Source organism: Polypterus senegalus, chromosome 8 (genome assembly GCF_016835505.1).
Source record: "Polypterus senegalus isolate Bchr_013 chromosome 8, ASM1683550v1, whole genome shotgun sequence".
NCBI lineage: Eukaryota > Metazoa > Chordata > Cladistia > Polypteriformes > Polypteridae > Polypterus > Polypterus senegalus.
Window position 1 is genome coordinate 21,423,599 of NC_053161.1, and position 13,698 is coordinate 21,437,296.

The window sequence follows — 13,698 nt, forward strand, 5'->3', positions numbered from 1 at the left end:
CATGTGTGGGTTTGCTTCTCAGCCAAGGGAGTGGGCTAACTTACAGTTTTGCCAAGAACACAGCCATGAATAGAGAATAGTACCAAAACATCCTTCGAGAGCAACTTCTCCCAACCATCCAAGATATCTTTGGTGACGAATAATGTCTTTTCCAGCATGATGGAGCACTCTGCCATAACTAGGTGGCTCGGGAAACACAACATTGAAATTTTGGGTCTATGGCCAAGAAACTCCCTAGACCTTAATCCCATTGAGAACTTGTGGTCAATCCTCAAGAGGCGGGTGGATAAATAGAAACCCACAAATTCTCACACACTCCAAGCGTTAATTATACAAGAATGGGCTGTCATCAGTCAGGATTTGGCCCAGAAGTTGATTGACAGCATGCCAAGGTGAACTGAAGAGGTCTTGAAAAAAAGGGCCATGTTATATAGTGGGTCCACAGCTCTAAACAGATGGGCAGGTTTTAAATAAATATTTGCCGCACTCACAGCTTAAGGAGAGGGCGTGGTACTGTGGTGGGAGCAGTTCCTGAGGGTGTTGCAGGAAAGGGCGGTTCTGCACTGAAGTGCACAGGTACAGGATCACCTGTGTCTGTAATTGATGCCAGGAGCTGCTACTCGCCACGCCTGTGCCCCGACCCAATTATAAATAGGAGGAGCACAAATGCGGAAGGGAAGAAAAAAGACCTGTTGATTTTAACCTCGTTTTAAGGATTATTTATTTTGGATTTTTAACCTATAATTATTGCACTTGCTTTTATGGATTGTTTATTTATTAACTTTGAGCATTGCACAGTTTATTTGGACACTGGTATTGTTTTTGTTTTAATAAAAGCACCTTAGCACTTTGCACCTTCCCCTTGTTCCAAGAGTGTTTTGTCCCCATTTCCACAGCTACTCTGGTTACATTACTGATGGTGTTGGGTTTCAGAGGCTCCCAAACCAAGAGAAGGGAGCATGGAGCAGGACCAGCACCGTCACAGGCCAATACTGAAAGTATTGACTCTTTGCATGAATTTTATGTACTTGTCAATAAAAGCCTTTGAAACTTATGAAGTGCTTGTAATTATACTTCTATATACCATATAAACATCTGACAAAAAGATCTAAAAACACTGAAACAGCTAACTTTGTGAAAACCAATATGTGTGTCATTCTCAAAACTTTTGGCCATGGCTGTACACTTTTTTAAATCCTTCAAGAGAAAACTGCAGCTAGCATAATCAAAAACAAGTGACATTTTGCAAATCTGCCTAATTTTTACTACCTATTGTGCATAATAATTGTGCATTGTGTCAATGTGTACATTATCTCCACTTGGTCTTTATGCACTTCACAGCACCTATGTCAGTGTTTCATTAAGCCTGAAACATGCAGGTAACTTTTGATAGGCTATTAGAGGCAGATTACTTTAATTGATGTGGTCGATTGGAAAGAATACTAGAAGGACAGGGCAGTTTGAGGTGTTACAGTGTGAACCTGGAAATAGTCAACTACAATTCCAGGAGAAAATGGAAAGTAAGCAAGTCATCAGGTTGTTGTAACGTGGATTTGTTTTTAACATATTCTGACTTTTATATTTTTATGTTTTCTTTTCTCATCGTTCTGGTTCTTCTACCCACATTCTAATCCTGAAGTTATTTCATTAAAAGTTTATTCGAAGTAGTTACATTAATATCACGTCTTGTCTAATTCCATATTTTTTTGATTTTGTGGATTAATTGCCATGATGATTAGAACTGTTGTTAGAGAGTGTGTATCAGCTGTCATGACCTGTTGGCACAATTTGCTTCCAGGTAACTGAGATTACAGACAAACTCTTCAGAACTTAGTGTGTGGTTATTTTTGATTGTTATTTCCTGATACAAGAACCTCAGGTTCATCATTTGACCTCGATTTAAGACTTATTGTTTGGCCTTGATGATAGTGCATTTGACTTGGTTTCGACCCTTGCTTATTTATATTGACAATGTTTCATCTTCTGATTCCCTCGCACCTCTTTATTACTTTAGAGTTGTGTTTCATAACCCATGTAACTGAGCTATATTAAGAATAAGGCACTGTTTATTACGAAAGACAAAATAACAGTGAAGCACTGAAACTTTCTAGCAAGTGTATCTTTTTGGCTTTATTACTTAGGTTTCAACAATACAGTATATTTTATAAAAACATATTCTAATTATATCAGAAGGGTGTTGCACCTAAATAAACTCAAATGATCAAACCACTAGGATTAAAGTAGAACAACAACAACAAGGAAAATTGGTCTTGCCTGTTATATCGGATCCCACATTATATTTTTCTTACATTTTTTGATTCCATTAAATTCTTGTTACAACTTTTTTAGGGGTTTCATGAAGACTGCAGATTAAGAATCCACTGTTAGTTTTTGTAAAAAAACGTTCATTTTGTTTTGTTACTTTGTGAGTTTTTGTAACAAAATGTCCATTTTGTTTTGTTACTTTTCTTTTCTTTACCGTTTCTATAACCATATTGTGTAGGAATGGTCGGTTCCTTTTCTGCTTTCTGGTTGCTAGGGCCAGCCTTGCATGTCTTAGATGCATGTCTGTCTTTGGAGGTCATGAACCTTGCCCTATTACTCATTGGAGTTAAAAGTCACTCAGAAAGGCCATTTACCTATTCAGGCTGATTCCAGATCAAACCTGTGGCCTAGTGCTTTTTCAAATACTTTTGAATTATCCATTTTTTGATCCCTGCCTGTTTCTGTTTACTTGGATTTTTGTCTGTTGTTTTGGCTCTAGTAATAGTGCAGTTTAAAAATTAATATGACTTTAGCACCTTTATGTTAAGTAGAATGCCCAGAGGGGGTTGGGTAGTCTTTTGCCCTGGAGCCCCTTCAGATTTTGCATCTTGCCCCTGGAGTTCTTTTTTTTTTTGTTTGTTTCTTCTGTCCTCCCTGGCCATAGATTGGACTTGATAAACTTATCTTCAGATTAGGATTCTACTACTAGCATTTTTGTGCTGTTTAAATGCATATTGATTCCTTATAAAATAATTTTTTACATATTATTTATTTAGTTATATATAATCTTATTTTTAACTTTTTTTCTCTTGTAATTCTTCTTTTACACTGTGTAAAACACTTTGAGCTACAGTACATTCCTTCTATGAAAATGTGCTATAAAAAATAAATGTAGTTGTTGCAGTTGTTGTCTCAGTTCTCAATCTTTTTTTTTTTCGTTTTGACTATATTTCTTCTACCAGCTACTATTTTAAATCTTTTTGCTACATTACGTTTGGAAGCTTGAGGTAACTTATACCCTAGAACTATCTTTTATTTTATGTTTATTTTAATATCATTCCTCTAAGACATCTCAAGTTGAAATAATTCCTGGAAAGCTTCCTTTGTTGCAAAGGAGATAACACATTCTCAACAAGAATCAAAGGACCATCTGTAATTGAAAAAAGAAGCAAAGGATCATACAGGTAGAACACCATCCTGAATCCCAAGGCAGCAGACACATATCGTCGATGAGTTTTACATCTTAATGCAGGAGTACACTACCCAATTTCTTTTTTTTTTTACATATTACATTAAGAGTTTGGGTGCCCTCCAGCACTCACCGATTCATTTGTAACGATAGCTAATTGGAGGTTATGAGACCATCGATCGAGACTAATAATGCTTGTGAAATTTCAAACTATGAAGTGTGATGTGATGTTTTGTTTTTGCACTAGGCTAAATGAAGCTAAAGTTGCTTTCAGTATTCACTTGATTAGCTTTTATCTTAAGAGTACCAAATTACATTGCTTATAATAATTTATTAACAGTACTAACATGCAATGCTAAAATAAATTTGTAGCTGCTGGGTAATGTTCCTTAGTATTTCTTCTTGGAAGCCCTACTTGTATTTTTGGAAGAAATACAGCAGACAGTTTTAATTCCACAACCTGACCAATTTTTACCCTTATGCTTCCAGGACAGGTTCCTGTGATCTTTAATTGCATGGTCTTGACAATGTTATGTTATTCAGTTCCACAATCCTGCTTTATTTAAAACAAGTTTCCATGACAACCTTTGTCATGATTTGTAATTATTTTCACAATCGTTTGGCTAAACTAAAGTCTTGTACATAAAGCAGGTCCAAATACTGGACAGGTTACTTGCCAATTGAAAAGCACACTCACACACACACACAATTTAAACTCACTGAGAGGAAAGGGCTAAGTAGGGAGGATTTTAGGAGCAGATGGTGGTTTGATGAAAGGAGCAGGAAATCCAGAGGAGAAAGACAGCAAGCAAAACTAAACCAAATGTATGGTTAAGTGGAAAAAAAAAAGTTTCTGGACTTGCTACAAAGGTTCCCCTCAGCTAGATATAGGCTACATCCACACTACTACGTTTAATAAAAAAAAAAAATAGATATTAGTCTCCAGTTTTGCCATTCTGTCCACACAAACCAAGCATTTTTAACCCCCCAAAAATGAAGACTTTTGAAAACGCTCACCAGAGCCTTGTACTTCTAAAAGCGTTGGCTCGACATTGCAATTTTGATGGGCAACAATATAAACTTTTAAAAACACAGAATTTAGTCACGTTCGGATTTGGTTTATGCTTACTAGGTAGCCCTTCCTTGTTTGGATCCTATTGATAACAATGTCTCAGTTCCTGACTAGGTTGTTTTCCATGGTGCTTGTTGCATTGCTTCCCTGTATGAAATTTAAATTGCAGTTTGTACAGTTTAATTGCTGCTTACCTGCACAAAACAGAAAATAATTCACCAGTCACTCTAGTTTTGTAATAAATTCTCTGGCTAGCAGCATTACTATCCCTTGAAAAGCTTTTCTGCCAATGCACACATGCCCAGTTTAGGCGAATGCCTAGATCATATGCATTTTTGATTTGGATGTAGGCTACGATTTATCTTCTTTTTTTCAACCCATGTGAGGGCACCTAGACAACTGATTGCCCATATGACAGGTAATGGATGCCATAACTCTCAACAACAAGGCACTAATGCCTAAATATTACAAAATGAACGTCAGCACTGTAAAAAATATTAACATTAATAAAATCGACACAAACAAAAATAATACATTAAATTATAAGTTTTGACAAACCAAGATTCATGACAGTTGCTGGTTAATCTAACATTGATTTCTTTGAGAAAACTGTAGTAACCAGGGAAAATCTACGTGAATACAGTGAGAATATAAAACTCCACATAGACAGTGACAGCTTTAAAAACAGAAAACTGATTTTTGGAGCTATGAGGAAGCAGGGTATGCACTGTGCCAATTAGCAACCTTTTTTTCTTAGATAAAAATATAAAATATTTACATAATGTCTGACTTAAACGAATATTCAACCCAACAATGATCATTTTTTATGTTACTCAGCTCATGTACTTTATAGTGATGGCTGAGGAGAATTTTTTATGTTTTCATGCCCATCAAGAAAAAAAGTGTATGATATAATGAAACATAATGATAACCTTTGCTGTCCAATGTCAAACAGTATGACAAATGTCCATGAAAGAAAGAAAAAAAATTCACATTACTCACGTCTCATAATACACATGTTTGTAATCCAGTCTTATGCTCAAAACATACAAAACACAAGCATTTTTTATATACTTCCAGAAAACTCAGCATACAAAGTAAATGGAAATGGTGTATTCCTATTATTCTGTGATTTTAAATTGAAGGCAAAATTCTTGACCAATGAATGTGTGGAAGAAGCAGGTCTTCAATTCAAAAGTACAGAATTATGGGAACACACCTTTACTGTTTACACTGTATCCTGACTTAATTGTTTGACACTGCAGTCTGTTATCCAACCTGTGACAAACCAAGCATTAACCTAAATCCCCAATGATGTCATTTCTTTTGTAGTGTTTGCCTTTTTTAAAGGGTAGTTTGCCATAAAAAACTATGCTAGTTTTCAATAAGACCCACACTTTTTTTCCAAACTGCTTACAGCTATGACTTTTATTTAATGCCTTCTTTAATGTCCATTTCCTGAGTTTATTCAAACTAGCAGTTTCTCCCAAAGTTTTTTTTTCTACAATCTTCACAGTCCTGCTCATCAAGAAATTTAATTTTTGAACATTTTTTAAAATAAATACAAATGATCACTGAGAAATAATTTTCTCATAAACTCATGCATGCAATTGGAAAATTAAAATTATATTAAATTCTACAAACAGTTTTCAAGTCCAGACAACTAAAGTCAAGATTAATTGTCATCAAGTGTACATAAGAAACAGAACATGTTGCAGTGGACTATAATTGTTGCTTGAGAGGATCTTTCACTGTAAAGTCTGTGTTACATCTTGCTTACAATATTTTTCATATGAGCTTAGCCTTTTATTTTAGTTCTGAAAACACATTTTGCCTTGAGCAGTACTGATATATTGTTTTATATGTTGTCTTGCCTTCAATTGTTGTTCTTTTTTAATTTCTGTGTTAAAACTTCAAATGCTATTTTCTTCCCTTTTTGCAATTTCTTGTATTCTTCATAGTTTGCATGTTTGTGTTTTTTGTTATACCATAGGTTTTTTAGTGTTACATTTTTATTTATTTATTTTTAATACACTTTGATTTTTAAAATATACAGATTGCTGCTCATCATCATTATCATCATCATAATATCAAAAGTTTCTTTCTATTTGCATTAAAAACACACTTAATTAAGATGGCCAGGCTTCTTTATCTCTGACAACTTACTCTAGATCAGTGGCGGAGGTTGCAGGGAAAAAGCAAAACAAATTGAAACTAAAAGACTTGACTTTGAGAGAAAATAAAAAGCTCAAATTGCTGCTATAAATTTAGGAGCTCAATAGATTAAGGTAACTAAAGCTTAATGAATAATTTGTACTTTGTAATGAGAGCAGCGACAGAAGAGACAGATAGACAGACATATCTAGACCACAGCATTTTGTCTTCTATGATATCTTTCTGTCATTTGACCTATGGCATCATTATATGGCATAACAGCAGCAAATACAGTTTAGATAAGCATTGTGGTCTGTGGATATATAATGTGTTAAAATACTGCAGCTGTATTCTGGCATGGCATGTTTGGAGTTCCAGTTACACAGTAATAGTAATTTAGTTCTGTTACTGTAATTATTAAGACATGTAGTCAGAAGTTGAATGCTATGTAACCTCACCCATGGTTTTCCTGGTGTCATTAAGCAAATTTGTTGATTCTGGTGTTTCTAAGCACGAAAATCATCTCCTATCGCTCTTTGTTATCAACTATCTTAATGGCAGCCCTTTTCACCTCCTTTTGATAGAATGTGACATGTCATTTATTACACATGTATATTTTGCAGTTCATATTTTTATTTCAACCTTACATCAACTCCAACACTATTGTGTTAAAATGGGGAAACTGAACTTACAGAACACACACAGCATATATGACAATATATCATTCACCTTTACCAGTTGTAAGAGATGGCACAAGTCGGCTGGGACACCCCTGAGATGGAAGGATGGGGGAAGGCAGCTTTTGTAGGATACTGCCTCCTCCAAAACACTAGATGGCAGCTTCCTTGGACTGCAGCGGTGCCCCAGATTCCCACAGGGCACTATGGGACTTTGGTTTTGGCAACACAACCCTGCTGGGTACTGTGGGTGCAGCCAGGAACTAAATAAATGACTGCTGAAGACCCAGCAAGTGAGCCTGAGTCAGGAGGAGGTCAACAACACTAGCTGGGAGGTGAGGAGGAGAAACAGTATTATGATTATCATTGATTTAATTGTGTTTATTTTGGCTATGGTGCTTTGGAGGCACTGTGCAAGAAGAAAATAATTAAAGAATACTTCTTGGTGCTTTTACCCTGTGTCCAGTGTATCTGTCTGTTGGGTCTGAAGGGGCAACAGCGACCCCTGGCGTTCACACAGTATTCCATTGATGTCTTCAAATGTCAAAGTATAATCTTGTTTTGAAGAAAGGTTTTTTCCTCTGCACAGGTTATGTTTATTTTTTAGACAAGCAATGTGTTTAAGTTCATTGACAATCTACTAGCAGCAGTTGGAGGATGTAGGGGTATAGTCCCACTTGGTGAAATGAGAGTAAGTGAATGATCTTTCTCCCTCTGGTGAAAATCCCTCAGTTTGAAATGGTTAATTATATGTGCAGTGCTGTGAAACGATTAGGTAACCCGTCATTAGCCACACATGACTCAGTCTGAACCAATGACCCAGTGGTTTAAAAACACTGCACTATGCATTTTCAGCACATTTTCTTCCTTATTTTGGTCTTTCAGGTCTGTCCAGCAGGTATGCTTTCTGCCTGTGCCAGCTCACTACAGAAAAGTGATAATTTGACAGCTCACTACCTCCCTTTATCTGAAGGTTTAGACCATAATGCCTCAGGTCGGACAACACAACTACAAAGACAATATTGACCTTTGGCCCAGCACAGAAACAGATCCAGTAATAATTTATTGATTGGACTCAGATCAGACAGATTGTTTTTACCAGCCATGGCCCCTCGGGTATCTCTGTCATTTTCCACGTGAGCATTAAAGTCACTCAGTAGGAATGCAGAGTCAGATGGTAATCTTTCAAGTAGTGCACCTATGTCAGTAAAAATTCTCTAAAAAATTAAACAGTCAAATTCTTTTTCTGTACAACTCACAGTCACATTAAGGTGACCCTCTCATCCAAACAAACAAGCTCCACCTATATTGTACAGAGCCTAAGGATTTTGAATAGCCCAACAGTTGCCTGTAGCCTTTAATGTGGGGCAATCCCAAACTAAAAATGAGAGTGTGACTATATCTAGTAGGTATTTATCAACCTCTCACATGAATAAGGGCTGTTTCCCTAGCAGAGAAGTCAAATGTCACGTCCCAAGAGTATTTTCCATTGCTAAAATCTAAACAAGATGCATTCTGGCCTGTAATCTGACAGTAATTACAATTACTTGTAATTACCAGGCATTCATTGGTGAACACCACTGCCAGGCCTCTCCAGGAGTGAGTCTTTTAATTTCTTTTCCAGGCAATGTTAGATTTAGATGTCTCTTAGAATCAGAACATTCATGAGTGTCTAATTATGGACTATTCTTTGTCTGGCCCCTTCCTATAGACTAGTTTGCTTTGCAGAGCACTATTAAGAAGCACACATGTTGTCTCCAGCCAACATAACTCTAAGCCAAGTCCATCATCCTTGGAGTTCCCAAAATTACATAATGTATTATTAATTATTGTTCTTGCTTTACTATCCCAGGGTATCTGCTTTTGACCATTTAATGAGCACATTCCATTTCTTGTATTTTCCAGTACTTGACTAATTTTTTGAGAGCTGCAATCATTTGTATTTGTCTGATTAGGGGCTGTACATATGGAGCTAGATCTCTTTTGAATCTGTAGCCTATTTTCTCATTTGTATTTTCTCCCTCTGTTTGGGGTATTGTCTTTAATTACACCAGCTAATAACTACAACTTGTAGAGTATTAAAATATTAAAAATCAACTAGCTATTTTTAGTGTATTTCATATATTCTCAATGGAGGCTCAATGGCAGCAGTTTAATTTAATAAATACATTATGTGCTGTTCCATGATATGACAACAGATGGTGCTCTAAAGATGTTTATCTTGAAGAATAGCGTTCCTTATTTTTTTCCTTATCCATTGTGGAATAGCCTATGAACTCAACAGCTTTTCATTATTATTTTACTGGTGAAATGAAAGATGCTGCAAAACTGAAAAATATGTCATGTTTAATTTTATAAAATAGTACTTAAGGGAATACAAACCTATTTGTCAGCTGAAAAAGCTTTATATATTTTTGATTTTCAGTATCTATTGTACTTGGCTGTTCATGACTCATGTAAAATAAGGTATATTTTAAACATCTTCAAAATAAAAGGAAATATAAGTTCTCATATGTTCAGCTTTCATCATTTTCACTCTACTTATTCTAAAAACGTTTGTTGGAATGTTGCATTTTCAGAATGCAAAGCTGGATAACCCAGCACACCTTGAACTCTTCTGGGCAACTGTCAGAGGCTTCCAGGCATTCTGGCAGGTATAATTTCACCACTACATCCTAGTTACACCATGGGGTCTTCCCTAGAGGGAGGAGATTGATACACCTCTCATAGGAAGAACTTGAGCGCCTAGAGGACATCATAACTTCATTGCCAAACCACTTCAACTGGCTCCTCTTGATCCATATATTTCATAACCCAAGATTCTCCCATATAACTTAGCTCCTCACCCTTTAGAAACCTGCAGAGCAAGGTGATTTTATTGTGCTATATTTTATATTATTAAACTAGCAAAATACCCGCGCTTCGCAGCGGAGAAGTAGTGTGTTAAAGAAGTTATGAAAAAGAAAAGCAAACATTTTAAAAATAACGTAAGATGATTGTTAATGTAATTGTTTTGTCATTGATATGAGTGTTGTTGTCATATCTATCTATTTATATATATATATTTATATATATCTGTATATATATATATATATATATATATATATATATAGCAAAATACCTGCGATTGGCAGCGGAGAAGTAAAAAGAAAAGGAAACATTTTAATAATAACGTAACATGATTGACAATGTAATTGTTTTGTCATTGTCATGAGTGTTGCTGGCATATATATATATATATATATATATATATATATATATATATATATATACACACATACATATATATACACATACTGTATATACACACACACATATACATATTTACATATATACTGTATATACAAATATATATATATACAAATCTACATATATATCCACATATATATATATTAGGGTGGGACTCGATTAAAAAAATTAATCCAATTAATTAGAGGCTGTGTAAGAATTAATCTTGATTAATCGTATGTAATCGCACACGTAAATTTGCCCCAAATCGCAAATGTTTTTTTTTAATTTAAAAGGTTTTAGTGGGCTGACAGAATCAAATAATAGACATGGACATGAATATTGTAAACTGAAGCTGTTTTAATTTCTGAAAAAAGCCTTTAAACTGCATTTGAATTCAAAACAGAAACAAAAATATCATCCCTGGTTAAAATTGGGCAGACTTAAAATAAAGTGGTAGTTTAAGTACTTTAAGTACATTTTCAGAATAGTATTGTCTTTAAATAATAATAACCAAAATTTCAACATAAAGTGCAGTTTTTCTTCTTAAAAAATAAGTCAGAAACATAAAAGGTAATTTGACCACTTAATCTTTAAACTCTGAGTAACATTAGCCAAAATTATTTTGTACATTAGGCTAAAACAGTGTGATCATTGAACATTTTGTAATTAGATGTATTTAGAATTACTAACGGTCACGGAAGTCCAATGATCCCCAGTAAGAGCCACAAAGTCCGCTTTCTGTAATGCATCTAATTTTGCTTGCTTTTCAGTGTGCACAAAACCATGCTTTTATCAAGGCTTCGCTCGGGTAGTCGAAATGATCAGTCGTAGGAACGCGCTTTATTCCGACTCTAACATTTTTGTAGCTGTGATGTGTGCATCAGTGTAATGGATGTACCAGGAAATCATGCATTGACAAAAGTTCCCGCTTGCTTGGAATTGAAAGTGTGATTAAATGCGCTATATTTAACGCGTTATGGAGTACATGCATCGAAGCTTCTCAGCTGTGCTTGTGCTAAGAAAGGGAAAATTTTAAAAATAACGTAACATGATTCTGCGTTAACCTAATATTTTTCATACGTCCCAAACCAAGGAGATGCGAAGGTAAAATGAATCGGTAGCGCGTACATACTCAGTGCATCCCTCTCGAATCAACCTCAATGTCGGCATTAGAGGCTTAAGACTCTACAATTAGCCACAGCGTGTGGCTTGTCTATGCTAAAGTATGTATTGTAGATCGGGTATATATATACATTTATATATATACCCGTATCGCAGTGGAGAAGTAGAAGTTATGAAAAGAAAAGGGAACATTTTAAAAATAACGTAACATGATTGTCAATATACAGTAATTGTTTTGTGAGTGTTATTAAATGTTGCTGTCATCAAGGATTTGATTATCATTATTTCTTTCAATCAGGCTCGTATTTGTATGTGATGTGTTCAAGTTACATTCCGTGTTTGTCAATCGCTGTAAAGATAAGAGGTTTCATTCATCGATTAGTTTCTTACTGCATCAATAAACAGCTCGCCTTCCTCTTTATCTGAGATGTGACAAACTGCATGCACGGTTTTTTTACACTGTCTTCCTTTAGCAGGACATTCACTTTTTCCACCGTGTGCTTTGTTTCCGCAGTAGCTGCACTTATGAATATGATTGTATGTATAAGACGCTTCATATTTTTTTGCTGCCTTCTCAATTGTGTAATTCGGTTTTGTTCAGCACTCTTTGGAACTGTTGCTTTTGTCTGTGCACTGCGCCAGTTCACGGAGCCGCTTGGTGTTCTTGCATCGAAGGTTCCCAGCTGTGCTGGTGCCATCTCGTAATGTCAGCTAAGACCCGCACTTAAATGAGTTTGTGCCAAACACCACCCTGACCATCTCATCTTCCTCTGCATAAGCACAGTCCTTCACACGTGAATATTTACCGCAGTGTTTGTATTGGATTGCCGCTGATGGACGGCCTTATATGGGCAGGCACTAAATTACAAACGCTAGTGGCAGCCTGTCTATGAACTTAATTTAATATAAACTTACGGTTCACGCTGCTTTGTTTCCGCAGTAGCTGTACTTATGAATATGCTTGTATGCATCATTTGCTTCATAATGTTTTTCTGCCTTCTCAATTGTGAAATGGCGCTTTGTGCTCATCGCTGTTTGGAGTTCTTCCTTGTTCTCTACGCACTTACGTAGGAGGCGTGATGATGTCACACTAAACTCCCCCACGCCATCTCCAACTCAACTCCATTACATTATATGTAAAAATAGTTCCAGTTATGACCCTTACGCGTAGAATTTCGAAATGAAACCTGCCCAACTTTTGTAAGTAAGCTGTAAGGAATAAGCCTGCCAAATTTCAGCCTTCTACCTACACGGGAAGTTGGAGAATTAGTGATGAGTCAGTGAGTGAGTGAGTGAGTCAGTCAGTGAGTGAGTGAGGGCTTTGCCTTTTATTAGTATAGATTGTTAACAGGATTACAGACTATCTTCTGTGTTATTATATCTGTAGGCTTTAAATATAAGCACACTTTTCTTTGGCTGTCTTCATTCATACTTGCCTCATGGAATTGTACTGATATGGTCGGTTAAAATGACATTGGTCAGAAAGGAGCTGGGGTAGCCCTGACAAGCTTTAAAAAGTTATCAGGTTAAAGTGAACGCATCTATTATTGTAACATTTTGTGTCTGTTAAACTGAAGAGAAGAACCAGGAAAGAGGAGAAGCAGAAAGAACACAGACTTTAGAAAGTGAATGCCAGACAAGTGTGTTGGCCTACATCGTCTCTAATAATTTCTGAAATAATTTGAGGGTGTGTTAATGAATTTGCCATACCAATTTACCATTTTTATTTTGCTTTAAACTTTTTGCAACATATATTTTTAAGAATATTAAAGACCATTTAAACTAAATGATAATTTATTGCCTGATTCCCCAGCTTGCCTATAATAGTTTCATCTTCATCATCTTCTAGTAGGCGAGGTGTAGCTTAGTAGTAATTAGTTCTAGGTGTAGTCGGTCTGTAGTCCCAGTGGCAAGTTTATTGCATCTGCAGGCTGTGTCTCCTTCCAGGCCAGGTGAGTACCATGATAAGTAATCAAGAGTTAGGGTGA